This window comes from Orbicella franksi, chromosome 2 (assembly GCF_964199315.1).
Source record: "Orbicella franksi chromosome 2, jaOrbFran1.1, whole genome shotgun sequence".
NCBI lineage: Eukaryota > Metazoa > Cnidaria > Anthozoa > Scleractinia > Merulinidae > Orbicella > Orbicella franksi.
In genome coordinates, this window is record NC_138146.1 from 34951546 (window position 1) to 34965942 (window position 14397).

General features: G+C 39.4%; 2 pseudogenes across 1 annotated transcript; one reads left to right on the top strand and one right to left on the bottom strand.

Annotated features, from left to right (window-relative positions):
- Window positions 1-661: 661 nt before the first annotated feature.
- The window catches only part of LOC145480135 (uncharacterized), a 95400-nt pseudogene continuing 81664 nt past the window's right edge, over window positions 662-14397 (bottom strand).
- On the top strand, window positions 10149-12802 carry LOC145479546 (uncharacterized; annotated as a pseudogene). The gene is made up of 3 exons (XR_014048432.1): window positions 10149-10184; window positions 10653-11450; window positions 12397-12802. The product of XR_014048432.1 is annotated as an uncharacterized LOC145479546 (transcript).

Consider the following 14397-nt stretch of genomic DNA (forward strand, 5'->3'; position numbering starts at 1 on the left):
CATCAAGGCATAGCTAGTCCCGTCAAGAACAGATCAGAGCAGTGGTCTCCAAGGTTGTGTAATACTAGACAAGTGGTTACGTTTAATTAAGCCGTCTGCTGATCAAAACTGCAATCATAACAAACGGGCTGAGGAAAAAAAATACCTTCTCAATGACACTACTCAACTTAAAGTATCGAGAAAAATACGAATTGGAATACATTAACAGTCAACTGTTAGAGGTCAGTTTATCGTGCAAGATCTCACCCTCAGCGACTTTAAAACTACCTAAGCTTTTGCTACTGAAACTATATGTCAAAAAACCCTCAATGTATTCATAGTTCTATCGTGCAGTCAACAATAGGCTCGATTTCCGCTGCGCGGGCTCCTTTCCCGAACAGCGGCTGGCAATGAGTCAACAATAGCACCTTGAAAAACAACTTGAATTCAAAGCTACGTTTAAGCTGAAAAATGCTGCTAGTTTTTTAAAATGTGGGTAAATGCGAATATCATAAAACGTTTGATGAAACGCTTGATAAGCTAAAACGAATTGTTAAAAATCATAAACCTTTCGTTCTGGTTTCTTCCCCACAAAAAAATGGTTGATTAGTACTATACTAATATAGCTGCCGAAAGTGAGGTCCAGGAAGGGATGGTGGGGGGGTGGGGGGGGGGGGGTGGACACGTGCTGTAATTGTTGAAGTGACTGAATGAGTAATCCAGTATTAGAATTATCAGAACAACTAATTAATGTTACCTGAAATACAGAAAATAAGAACCGTGTAACATAGTTTTTTCTGTAAGTTTAAGACATCCCAGATAACAAAATAACTAAGTTGTAGATCTGTGTATTATTTTAAATGCACTTTTTTCCGACAACCACTAATAAATCGGTCAACTTTGAATCCATGACTATTCTCCTGATTGCATTTCTTCGATTGGCCAGATCTCGTGACGTAAACCTTCTGATCTAAGATCACTTGTTGATAATGTGTACGCCGGGTTGGTAAATGAAGCAAGGAAGACCAAGTCTTGTTTAGTCTCCTCTCCGGCTTGTGAAGCGGCCTGTTCTTTATGACTCTGTTGACGATCTTTACGTCGGCCTTGAAGAAAACAGATGAGCAGAGCGATTGCTGCGACGACTGCGAACATGGCTGCAGCTGAAACAGCAGCGAAAATATACCATGGTACACGTGTGTTATTGGATAGAATACCTGTAAATGAAGAAACAGCTTAGTTAGATATTGTGATGATGATTTTAACTCCGGTCGGCAGTTTTTACCGTGCTAAGATATGCAGTGAGAGGTTCGGTGGCCAAATGATTAGGTCGCCCGACTCCAGATCGAACGGTCCTGGGGCCTGTTTCTCGAAGGTCCCGAAAAGATTTCGCACCCCGGAAAGCCATAGTAAAATCTCCAACCTCACGATTGCAGCGCTGTTTTATTCACATATTCTTAACAGGAACAGAGGTTCCCTTCAAACAAGAAGTTTCAGGCGTATACACCTCTCTGTTTGTAGATACAGATGAACTAAGAATGGCTTTACAGGCCCGAAAAGTTTCCGGGGCTTTCGAGAAACGGGCCCTTAGCCCGTCTCCTTCCCGGGGACACTGCAATTGTGTTGTGTTCGTAGGCAAGACAATTGACTCGTACAGTGCCCCTCTCTACCCCGCTGGTGTATAAACTGGTACCAGAAAAATTAATGCTGGGGGTAACCCTGCGATGAACTAGCATCCCGTCCAAGGAGGAGTATTAATTCTCTTCTATAATTAGTTGCTTCGTGCTAGATAGAAACTGGAGATATTAGTGCCGAAGGATGGGGCGCATGGCTCGTATGGAGACTAGAGATTGCGGTACCTGAACTATCATCACACTCTTCTTTCACTACAGCAGCAAGATATTGAAGTCAGATCAAACAAATGTTGGTTTTCTGGCTTAGTACTGAGATTAGTAGATTCTAAATGTGAATGAGGTAATTTGTTTTTAACAAGTATTTGACGTCCATGAAACCAATTTAAGAAGGTCCTCTCCCTTTCATAAAGCTTGGTTCTCATATCCCGCCGACCTACCCGCGATGAAGTCGTCGGTTCCAACTGACAACGTTCGCGATCTGTTCCAGTGGGTCCCCGGCGCATCTGCCATGGATCGCCGACCTACTGTAATTGGTGCAAAATGCAAATCGAATTGGCGCAATTTTCAACCATTCCACCTGTACAAATGGATCGAATCGTCTTACTGGAGTTGCGTCCGCAGATGATGTTTACATAAAATATTTTCATCGCCGACAATCGCCGACAACCGCCAGTTTGCCTGCGAAGTTGAGCCGAGTTCCGGCGGTCAATGCTTGGGACAAATTATGATTCAATGATAAATGTTCACATATGCCGTAACGGTGTCCCAGGCCGTGCCCAGGTATGTCAGCGGCATATGACAACTAGGCTTAACCGTGCCTTCCAGACCGCATGCTAGGATTACAATTGTCCATGAGATATAACGTATGGAAAGAAGTTGTGGCAAATGTTAAGCTTGGCCGAGAGAAATGAGGAAGTTGCTAATCAGTTTTTCGAAAACTGCAGTTGCGACCAACAGGAATAACATCTAAACTCCTCGTGTTGAAAGAGAGTGTTGTCTTGGGTACTCGAGACCGTAGAAATGGGGCCCAAGCAATTTGCTACTTGATTATGACTAGATTCGAAGTGAGTATCTGAGACGCATACAATTCCTTACGCATTTATGAAAGAAATCAATCCCCAATTAAAGTAAGGATTATTTTAGATAATCCAGGGCTTCAAAAGTGCTAACGACTGCTAGCGATCGCGGATAGCGAATGCCACCACGTCTACCACCCATTACCTTGACGGGCTAGTATAGTACGTGATCATATTTATTTCCAAAAATCTTGAAAACGATTTTGCTAAACGATTTTAAACGACAAGGATATGTTACACTGTTACAGAAAATTAAATTCAAATTAAAGCTAAGGAAAGTAAAGTATTTCAGACTATTTCACATGCACATTTCATCTAAATTAAATGTGCCCGCCGCCACGTACGAAGGTGATTAGAGTGGGACAGAAGTGGCACTAGCTCTAGTTAATAAGAGCATGCCCAAATAACTTAAACCTCCACACGGTTGCCTGCAATTCGCAGTAGGCACACTGAGTTTGGTTCTTGTTACAGATTGTTACGGATTTGAGAATGTTGTTCATTAATGGAGGGCATAACTCAGAGTCAGACGTATTCGAAAATAACTTTTCCGAGTTGGTGTTGTGGGTGTTGTTGTTGTTGTTGTCGTCTACTGTTAAGCTTGCTAGTATACTTGGGGCAGAACGCTCACCTTTAATTGGCTCACAGCTTGGTTTAGAACCATTCCCCTGTCCTTTGTAACAATGAATGGCAGCAGGACCGTTGACATGGAACCCTTCATCACAGTGGAATTGGTAAACCATTCCCCCATCTTCAAAATCGTTTCTCTGCATTGAGCCATTCTGAAGAATATTCCCAATAGGTATACAGCCTGCAAGAACATCAGAGGTGTTCCTTTCGTAGTACATTGCTCATGCCAATTATTAGTTTTTAGAGCAACTGTTTTTCTACGTCTGTGGGTAGGTAAGACACTCAGCTTGGAGAATTATTAACCATGAATCACGCGAGATTGAAAAATATCTGACCAACTGCCCAACATTATACGTGGGAGACAACACTAACCTTTTGGCTCATAGCTTGGTTTTGAGCACTGACACTGAATGATAGCAGGCCCGTTGAGACGGAACCCTTTATTACATTGGAATTTGTAGACGATTGCTCCATCTTCAGAATAGTGTCTTTGCATTGAGCCATTCTGCAGTGTGCTTTCAATTGGCAAACAACCTGCCAGAATTTGATTTGCACAAGAATATGGTAAGATGGCTGACAAGAATGTTTAGCTCTTTTCATTATTTATACTTTGATAAATTAATATCACAGTGGAATTCGTAACCCATTCCTCCATCTTCGAAATAGTTTCTTTGCATTGAACCATTCTGCAGTGTGTTCTCAATCGGTACACAGCCTGCAAGAATTTGATTTGCTCAGCACAGTTTGAATGTTTCTTTGCAAGTGCTGCTCATGTCAAGTTGTTAAATTAGTGTTCCTGAACGCCCCTATTGGGGAGGGTACTGTCATGAAATGTAATAATGTCGTGAATTGTAATACCTGTCGTAAATTGTAATTACACTTGTCATGTATTGTAATACCTGTCGTGAAATGTAATAACAAGTGTCATGAATTGTAATAACATACTCGTCGTAAATTGTAATAACATGCTGTCGTAAAATGTAATAATCCGAGCTGTCGTAAATTGTAACAACACTCTGTCGTCTTTTGTAATAACCTGTGAAGTAGAAGGATTTCATTTCATTGTCATTTTCTATATTCAAAATTCATAATATTGAAATGGCCTTGTAATGGACATCTTCGCAAAAAAATTTACGCTAAAAAAAATATTGGCATAGTTAAGATTTCGTCGGACACTAGCTATTTTTAGTCAGCCAATGTCCGATGACCGACCGTTTGCAGCACTGACGCTGTCAGGAACGTGTCTAACGGAAAAGAAAACGGTTTATTTGCGGTTAAAAGGACAGTTTAATGAGGTCATTACAGTAAAATTACAATGTCATCAAAAAATATCGATGAATTCCTAAGGTTGTAGTGGTCAGAGCCTGGATGTCTTTTGTAGAACACTGAACATTCTTGAGTTGACGCACAAGTTCGATTTTTAAAATCATAGTTTTTGTTAAAACATCAATAGTGTAATAGCATTGGGTTTATTTGGCGAGATAGAACTTTAAAACATTTGCTTAAACTGGACTAAAATTGTAATTGCGATGTATTCTTGTTTGTCTTGAGTGCTAAGTGCTATAATCGTTACGTGTTCCCATCACCTGTTATCATAAAATTAATGGTATGTAAGAGATAGCATTTATGCTTTGAATAAAAGTAAATTGCTGTGCAACACTCCCGTTTTTCTTTTTACCTCCCAACCATGAATATATAATATTCAGCTGACATTTCACCGTCAAAATATCAAATGAAAAAAACTGTACTAGGCCGAAAGCTGTTAAAAATTATTGCCACACGTTTTCGACCGATTGATCATCTTCAGAGTAACTAATCTGCGTGAGCCAAGTATTTTCTTTAAACTTGCTGGTGACATAAGGCTATTTCCCAATCGCAGTTTACATTTCTTTATTGAATGCATAACAGTATCGATAAGCAGCATTGCAATTCACATAAAACCATCATCATCATCATCATCCTCATCCTCACTGTCATCATCACCATCACTACCGTCATCAATTTTAACCGTTATTTGTTGAAAAGACTAAACACGCTTTTTGAAAAAATGCTCGTTCTCAGGTTCACGACCTATTACAAAATACGACAGGGTGTTGTTACAATTTACGACAGCTCGGATTATTACACTTCACGACAGCATGTTATTACAATTTACGACAGGTGCGTTATTACAATTCACGACACTTGTTATTACATTTCACGACAGGTATTACAAAACACGACAAGTGTAATTACAATTCACGACAGCTATTACAATTCACGACATTATTACATTTCACGACAATACAATAAACTCTTTTGCTGCGTTTGTGGACAAGGGAAACACTTGGTGAATTATCAAATATGGTAAAGTAACTTCCACAGCGACTCAGCGAGATTAATAAAATTTGAAAACTACGTTCCACACCACTATATTCAGGAGATAAATACTCACCTTTTCGCTCACAGCTTGGTTTAGAGCCATTCCAGTGTCCTTCGTGACACTGAATGACAGCAGAGCCATTGAGACGGAACCCTTTATTACACTGGAATTTGTAGAGCATTCCTCCATCTTCAGAATCGTTTCTCTGCATTGAGCCATTCTGCAGGGTATTCTCAATCGGTATACAGCCTGCAAGAATTTGATTTGTACGCGAACACTTTAAGTTCTTTGGAAGTGGTGCTGATGTCATATTGTTAAATGATTGTTCCTGAAAAGCCTCTATCGTTGAGCAGGTTCAATAAAGTATGTTTATTATATGGCCAGCTCCGTGAGCGGGCAAGATGAATCAAATCTTGCGCTGTGATTGGCGGACAAGATGAAGCTATCTTGCCCGCTCGGGACTACCCGCCGTGTCCCGCAAGCAAAATTTCCCCGAAAGCCATATAATAAATCCTTTATTGACCAAGTTTGTTCGGTCAAGATGGCTGGATATTGGCCTCGTTCTTTTTATTACGAGTTTATGGACCGAGACGGAGTCGAGGTCCATTAACTCGCAAAAAAAGAACTTGGCCAATATCCAGCCATCTTGAGCGAACAAACTTGGTCGATAACCCATAAATGTAGTTTTTAAATAAACTACTGCCGCGTTTGCGGACAAGGGAGACACTGACTTGACGAATTATCAACTATGAGCTGATAAATGTCGATAAACGTTACTAAAGGTTACTTTTGTGGATGACCCTGGATCAACAAAGTTTTACTGCTAGTAAAGGTAAACTTGCTCCCAAAGCGAGTTTGAAAAAATTGACTTGCTACTTATCAATATATTCGGGAGAAAATACTAACCATCTGGCTCACAGCTTGGTTTAGAACCATTCCACCGTCCTTGGTAACAATGAATGCCGGTAGAGCCATTGCGAAGGAACCCTTCATCACAGTGGAATTTGTACAGCATTCCTCCATCTTCAGAATCGTTTCTCTGCATGGAGCCATTCTGAAGTTTATTTTTAATTGGTACACAGCCTACAAGAATTTGATTTTCAAAGAAACACGCTTAAACGCTTTTCTTTCAAAGAAACTGTTTTGCAAGTCGACTGGCCAGTGAAACAATTGGCGAATTATCAACTATGAGTTGAAATAGGTGAATCAAAGGGGGGGGGGGGGGACATTGGGGGTTGGTGGTTGTAGTATTGCGGTTTTGGACAATTTTTCTTGCGGTATTTCGGTAATTTTAATCTCGAAATGCGGTGTTGCGGTATGCTCCGAAACAACGGGATGCGGTTGTTTAGCTTTTTGGATGGTATTGAAAATTATCCTCCAGGTCCTCCAACGATGTCCGAGTCTTTTCCAGATTCCGACTAGACATCGCCAATGAAACTTTGTTCTCACGGTAACCGAAAATTGCAGTTCCTTGTGTCAAAAGTTATTTTTTATTAATAATATTATTAGCTAACACGTCTATGGATGTTGCTTATTTTGCTTATTTTGTGCAAATCGAAAATTACCTGACTTAACGTTCATTGATATTAACTGTTAATGTTCCCCTTTCATTTGCTTTCTTATTTGCTTTCCTATAAAACTTTCGTAAGGTAGTGGGTGCAATGTGACATCGAGTTTCGACTAGGTATTAAAGTTTTGCGGTATTTAGCGATTTTTTTTTCTTTTTGCGATATGACGGTATTTGCCGATTTTTTTTCTTTTTTTTTTTTGCGGTATTGCCGTGATCATAACTCCCCAATGTGCCCCTCATTAAGATTACTGTAGACGCCTATCTCCAGTTTCTGTAGCATGAAGCGGCTTCAGAACTAAAGACAATCATTGACAATAAATGAATGCCCCTGCGTAGACCTTCTCAAGTGTTTTTAAGCTTAATATATCATGAAGAGGCTCGCAGTCTCCTCCGCCTACTCACCCGGAGTCTGTGTTTCATTAACAACGGCAATGAGAGATTCCAGGGCCTGCTTAGAAGCCACTCCAATGCTGACCTTTCCAGTGGTATGGACATCAAACAGGCATTGCTTGTTTTCGCCACACACGTCCCGAGCCAGCTCGCCCAGGGTTACGTTATCAAACACCAAGTTATCTCGATCCAAGAACATGGGCACATATCCAACATCAAAATAAGACGAGTGATCTTCGCCTTCTTCGTAAGTGAATAACGAATCATTAGCAGTCGTGTCCCCTATGAGAAAAAATAACGGTTAATATGTTTTGTAAAGAATACAAATAATATATGAAAGATCATATATTTGAACTGTGGAGAAACATATGAAGACATGATTGATCATCGCAGTTATGCACATAACTTAAGCGCTTGTGAAATTAAAGCCTGAAAAAAAAAATTCCTGACCTGAACGGGATTCGAACCCATAACCTCTGCGATACTGGTGCAGTGCTTTAACAACTGAGCTATCAAACCATCTGGAAGCTGGTCGCATTGTGAGTTCGTAATATACCCGTAGATGATGAAGAATATGTTTTGTAAGATTATTATTGATAAATAATACTAAAATCAAGCATTCAGTAGCTGCTAGGGAATGATATGGTTTCAAAAATGTTCCTGATGGAACCCCTAAAAAATACTGAAGCTCGTTGCACCGCATATCTTGCACTTTGCAACAGTACGAGCTACAAAGGAGGTTGAATTTAATAATTTAACTCCAAATCAAGCACACTTTTTAATTACGTCTAAGGGGAAACAACTGAAGCATCCCACTCTGTATCGTGTAAAACCAGGAGCCTCCTGGTAAAACAACATAAACGTCTGCCTCATATAAGCTCTGTAAGTTTTTTTTTTTTCGCTAGACTGATCTTTGACATAACTAGAGAGTAGCAGAAAAGCAGAAATGAATCATCTTCTACTTCTATGTAATTCTTACATAGACGTGTACCAACCAATAACTTTTTATTTAGAATAGGTCTACAGGGCGATGAAAAGTGCAGTTTTTGTCACACCTCCTCTGAGTCAATAATTCATCTTTTTTGGTCATGCCGCCAAACATCTCACTTTTGGAATAAACTTACTGAATGGCTGAAAAACTTAAACTTACTTCCTAGAGATTATGCTTTGACAAATATTACTGCTTTGGGTCTGAGGACAGATATCTCTCAATTTGCGCTTCTTATAAATTACTGCTTTCTCTTAGCACGATATCACATATGGCTCGCTAAAACAAGAAATGATCATCCAAATCTTACGCTTTTCATATGCACACTAAAATTACAATATGAGATAGAAACAAAAAGTGGAGACACGAAGAAATGGAAACCTCTTACAGGATATATGAGGATTTAATTAATATTTTAGATTATATTTTCTGTAGGGTTATCTATCTCCTACCCATTAATCTATTTCTAATCTCCTATCAGATGCATAACTCATTTTACTTTTAATGTACCACATGCCTTTGGTCTGTTTTTTTATGTTTCTGTACTACAACCTCAACCTGTAATGATAACTAGCTATTTTTCTTCTCAGTTTTTTTTTTTCTTCTTTGCCCCCTGTCGTCACTGTATTTCTTAATTGTGTAAGTCGTGTAACTGTATTTGTTAGTAATGTAAGTCGTTTAGTTATTGTAATTTAAATAGTGTAAATAATTACAGCAATATAATGTAAATAGAGTTAGTGTTGTAAGTAAGCATTGGTTTCCCTTGTGTTATTGCAAATAAATAAATGAATAATAAAAAAAAAAATCTTCTACTTCGCAGTCAATTTCCCTGTGAAAATTCTAGCCAGCAAAAACATCATCAGACCACATCTCCATCTTCAGAGTAGGAGAGAGAGGATTCTGGGGGACGAGTTTGAACAATCCACAAAATTACACATACAAACATCGCATGAAGAATCCCGGTGCAATTTATTTACAACATCTCTTGCGTTCAGAAGCAAAACTCAAGGGATATGCACCGAGTGTAGTTTTTACTGATCCATTAATGGAGCAATCAGCCACACTATGGCAAGATGTAATTGTAATAGATTGAATCTGATTACCATGTCTTACATCCGGCCTGCATGTTGTTTTACTTGTCGATTGCATGTAGTAATCGCAAAAACCGCTGATCTGAGTCGTCCCACATGGTAATTAGTCTTCATGACGCAATGTATTGCAAGAAAATGAAAGACGTCACGTGACGTAATCACTCATGTGCCTCGTTTGGCTAAAACAGTTTATGAAAGCATTTTAGTTTCGATGCAAGATCAACTGTTTGCATTTATTCGTCTACAAATCGGAGTTCCTTAAGCTGGACAGATTTTTGTTGCGTCGGTTAGTAATGTCGAATTTTCTTGTTTCGATAAATGAAGATTCCATTCAATTCCTCTGGCACTGAGGTTTGACTCAAATAACGATTCTTCGTGTTGTCTCTTAGGAAGTACATCGGACACTCAGTGTGATCACAGTTTTCTCATTTGATGGATTGCATACAGCTCAGTTGCTCGTCGATTTTACGGTATGATTACCTAGCTACATGGCTTTTTTTGCTATTCTCTTATTTTACTTTGCTGATTTGCTAGCTAGGTTAGTTATTTTTATGAGAGGGAACCATTAAACAAGCAATTCAGAGATAGCTAAGAGCTACCCAAAAATAGTTTCCACAGCGTAAAATTGCAGCATTAATTATACTAGAGCCGACAAATTAAAATGGAGGCGGCAAAAATACTAATGTACAGAAATATACATATTCAGAGCGTCTCAGTGGGTGTGCTGAAATCTCAGTTAAAGGTTAGCAATTTCTCAGATATCGTTACGACCCATCAGATCGCAGATCTCAGTTGTTATTTTAAATAGCGCTGTTTTTCAGCCTAAATGGGATCAACTGGCTGTAGTTGTTCGATAATTATTTCTGCTTTTGTTAAGATAAAGCGAGTTTATATTGAATTAATTTTTAATATCTCTGTTTTCCCTGTTTCTTCTTCAGATGCTCGAAAAGTCACTTCTAAAGTTTGCAGAAGAGAATTTTAGCCAAAAATATTGCGCATGCCTCCATGGTGAAACTAAGAGAATAAGACCTTTAGGACTTATTGTCAAACGGCACCGATCCATGTTTAAGCGACCTTTTGGCAAAAATGAATTGATAATCCTTGAGGGGTTAGAGAAATACGTGGAGGGCGAAGGAGAGGAAAAATTTTGTAAGCCGCTCAATAAAATGATTACTGAAGAAGGGCTGGTCATGGAACCGAAACTTTCCCTTGGAAAAAGGTATGAATCTAAGATATAACTTAAATTTTATGAATCATCTTTGAACTCTTCAGGGCTGCTCTTAAGTATCCTTGCACTTTTTGATGCATTGATGCACTGCAGAGAAATATGCGCTACTACCACGGTAACTGTTAACTAACGAGCAATTAAAGTAAAAATAGACGTCAGAAAAGATGGCAGGTTTCTAGGGGAACTTAGGGAAGCTTAGGTATACCGTTGAATAGTGATCTATCAGATTAAGCCCAAGTCTTGTTTTCTTAAACCTAGTTCTCACCAGTTTGGTGTAGATATCTCGGGAGCAATGGAAGTAACAGTCAAGCTGTATGAAGACCTGGGTGACCTTGGGCTCGGCAAATTAAGCCAGAAATACATAACAGATCCAGATATCCGCGGATTGTTAGCTAACACAGCCCTGGATGTCAAGAAAATGGAGCCTTATGATAAAGATCATTTGCTACTCATTACATCTGTGATTTACAGCGAAAAGTTTGAGCTGACGGGAGGGAGAAAACAAGAGGTATTTACTCTACAAAGGCATAGAATGAGACTGATTATTGATCACTTTTGACAAAGATATGGATGTTCTGTCTTCTTTTCTTAATTTGGGACTATCTAACAAGGTCAATAGTCGAGTATAATGTACTTAAAGGCACTGACTTGAAATGTTTAAGATCTAAATTTCAAAACTTTAAGCCCCATAATGCAAAAGGGTCATATTTCGAAGGGTTTTTGGGTATGGTCCTCTGGACTAAGGACCTTTCGTTTCCCACTTCATATTAGCAGCAGGTTGTTTTTTTCTGTCTTTTCTTAGACCGTTTGTTTACTGTCAAATAAGCAAGACTTCAATGAAACTTCAAGTTATATACCTTTATAAAATGACTCAGCCCCAAGGCAGAGTCGAGGCCGTCAATTTCCACCTCAGGAACATTGATGGTCGAGGGGAAACAAACCTCAGTGTTTCCCGCAGGGCCAGTCAGTAAGTGTATTGTTATACCTCCCAACTCAAAACTGTGAAAAAAATTATTCGCCTGCCGCACACTGGCACACAAATTTACCGCGGTTTCAAGGTGCTCAACCTGATCACGTGCGACCGAGTCGAAGATTAAAGTTGTTGTTTCCATAGGGAGTCAGTGTGTTTTGACTCATGGCACGTTCTCCTCTAATTGAAAAACGTATTTGAGTTAAGAGCTATAACAAGTATATTTGTCTTTCAACGCTGCCTTCTGGAGAAGCTGAATCGTTCGTGAGCACTTGTAACTGTTAGGAGAGTCTAAAAGAGGCATAATGTCTGTATATCAACATTGACATATGTGTTTTCGTCAAGGATTGGGGAAGGGTCCATCATTAAAAGCTTTCACCACTGAATTAAGAGGTGGGGGACCTGCTGAATACTACGGTGTCTATCACTATCGATAAATGATGGTCGTTCCCTAACCTCAGCATATTGTCCACTTGATTTGCAGCGGGAAGGTAAGGCAATCGTAGGGCCTTTGCCGTGGTCTGCCAGCATTGTGTACGGGAGCGCAGGTTTTAAGACGACACAAACTCCCCCAGGGGTGGCGGCGAGGAATATTAAAGGACCACTGCTCTTCAAATGGTGCCGTGTTGACTACAACAAAAAAAAACAATCGACTGGAGATTCCCAAAGGAGAATATATCGGTAAAACTGTGTATCACAGTAGTCGAAACTCAGAATCCACACCCAAAGTGGAAGGTGGCGAGTATTATGACATCATTGTTAACTCCAATTTGGACGAGATTGATTCCCAAGGTGAGATTAGCATATGTATAATTAAACGGACTTGACTTCAATTACGCGTCATCTGCCAGTCATCATCATTTAGTCATTAAATTTAGCACTACCAGAGAAGAAACGCCATTTTCAAAATTAATATGCCTTTTATTTGTTTCCTGTAAATGCCTTCTTCTAGTTTTAAGAGAAGAAGCGTGCAGTGCATCACTAAACAATCCCTTGACTTATAAATTCCCTGTTTGAAGCATTTGGCAGTTGAATTGATTTAATTATTTCTCCAGTCAATACACAGCTTACAACAGAAACAAAATGACATGAATTACATCAAGCTGCCATTTAATGATGTTACTCAGTAGCAAAACAATGACTACCACATGCTGACTGATAACAGTCAATCTAAGAGTATTTGTGTCAGAGTTTTCTTCATAATGTTTCCAGCCAAGGTAGTATTTCCTTATCTCTATAATCAGAGTATGCGGTGGAAGATGTGATAAAACTGCGAGCTATAGAGAAAGAACTACTGCTACCTGGAATGGACAGGGCACAACGCAAAGCTCGAATCAGCAAGTATCTACACTGGGTGAGTGAAAAAGCAAGTAAGCTTTAGAAGCTTTTGGTTTGTTCTGTCTATCTGTACAATTCCTTTTGCGGGCAAACAAGCCATTCCCTAAGTCTTGTTGCTTGCTCTTCATATTGTTGAGGAAGTTCCAGAGAAACCTTGCTGAGGCTTCAAACTCTAAGTTTAGCTGAAAGAGAAAATTCCAAAAAGAGATGTTGAGTTATCTTCCTAGACTCAGCTTGAGTATGATAAGAAAGCTTCAGTCTGTTGACCGAATTTTTATGGTTTCAAATAACTATCTTGTTATTCAACTAGCAATCCCTCACTGCTTATACAGATAACTCTTTTCAACAGTTTGAACGGTCACTAAGCACAGACCAACACAAGTTGCGCTTGACGAACCGTTAATAAAAGAAGATTGTGATTTTTTAAGACAAGTCTACCTTCCTTGCGCCGAGGATTCCACCATGTTGGATCTGACTTCTCTCTCAAAGGAAGACGTTCAGAGTTATGGAATCGTGTTCAATGCACTTGATAGTAAGAATACAAGATTCATTTATTAAACTAATGCATCTACACTGTCGTTTCCCTCGACTTTGTCGAACACTGTAATTTTGCCCCTGATTTGTCGATCTACCCAATTTTTTTAAAGCAACTTCCGCTTCCCTTCGAGCTTCCAAAATCGTGATACCACTGTACTTTTTTTAGTCGATCCTTAACTGAATCATTGTTTTGTGTTTTCGGGTAGCTAAAGACGCTTGACTCTCACGTATATCGTCCCTAACTACCTTCTCTTCTACCCTCTAAATTGGAACGGACTCGAACCTGTTTATACGACTGACAAAAATCACAAAATAATGTCAGTGCAAGCCCTAGTCGCACGCCTCGTGGAGATTAAAGGAAAACGAAGCTATAACTATGTGTTTTGTTTCTTTTAGAATTAAAGGAAAGAGGAATCTCCCAGATATTCATGGTTGCAAATTTTTTTACTCAACAGCTTTGTCTGACGAAAAGTGGATTGAACTGGAGAGGACTATGGATTGCGCATGCCCTGAATGATGGCCCCGTGGACGTGGTTTTATGAGTTCCCTCTTGGAGTTATGATGACCTTACCTAGCTATTTCTCTTAGAGTATTGTTTTGGCAAACTAAA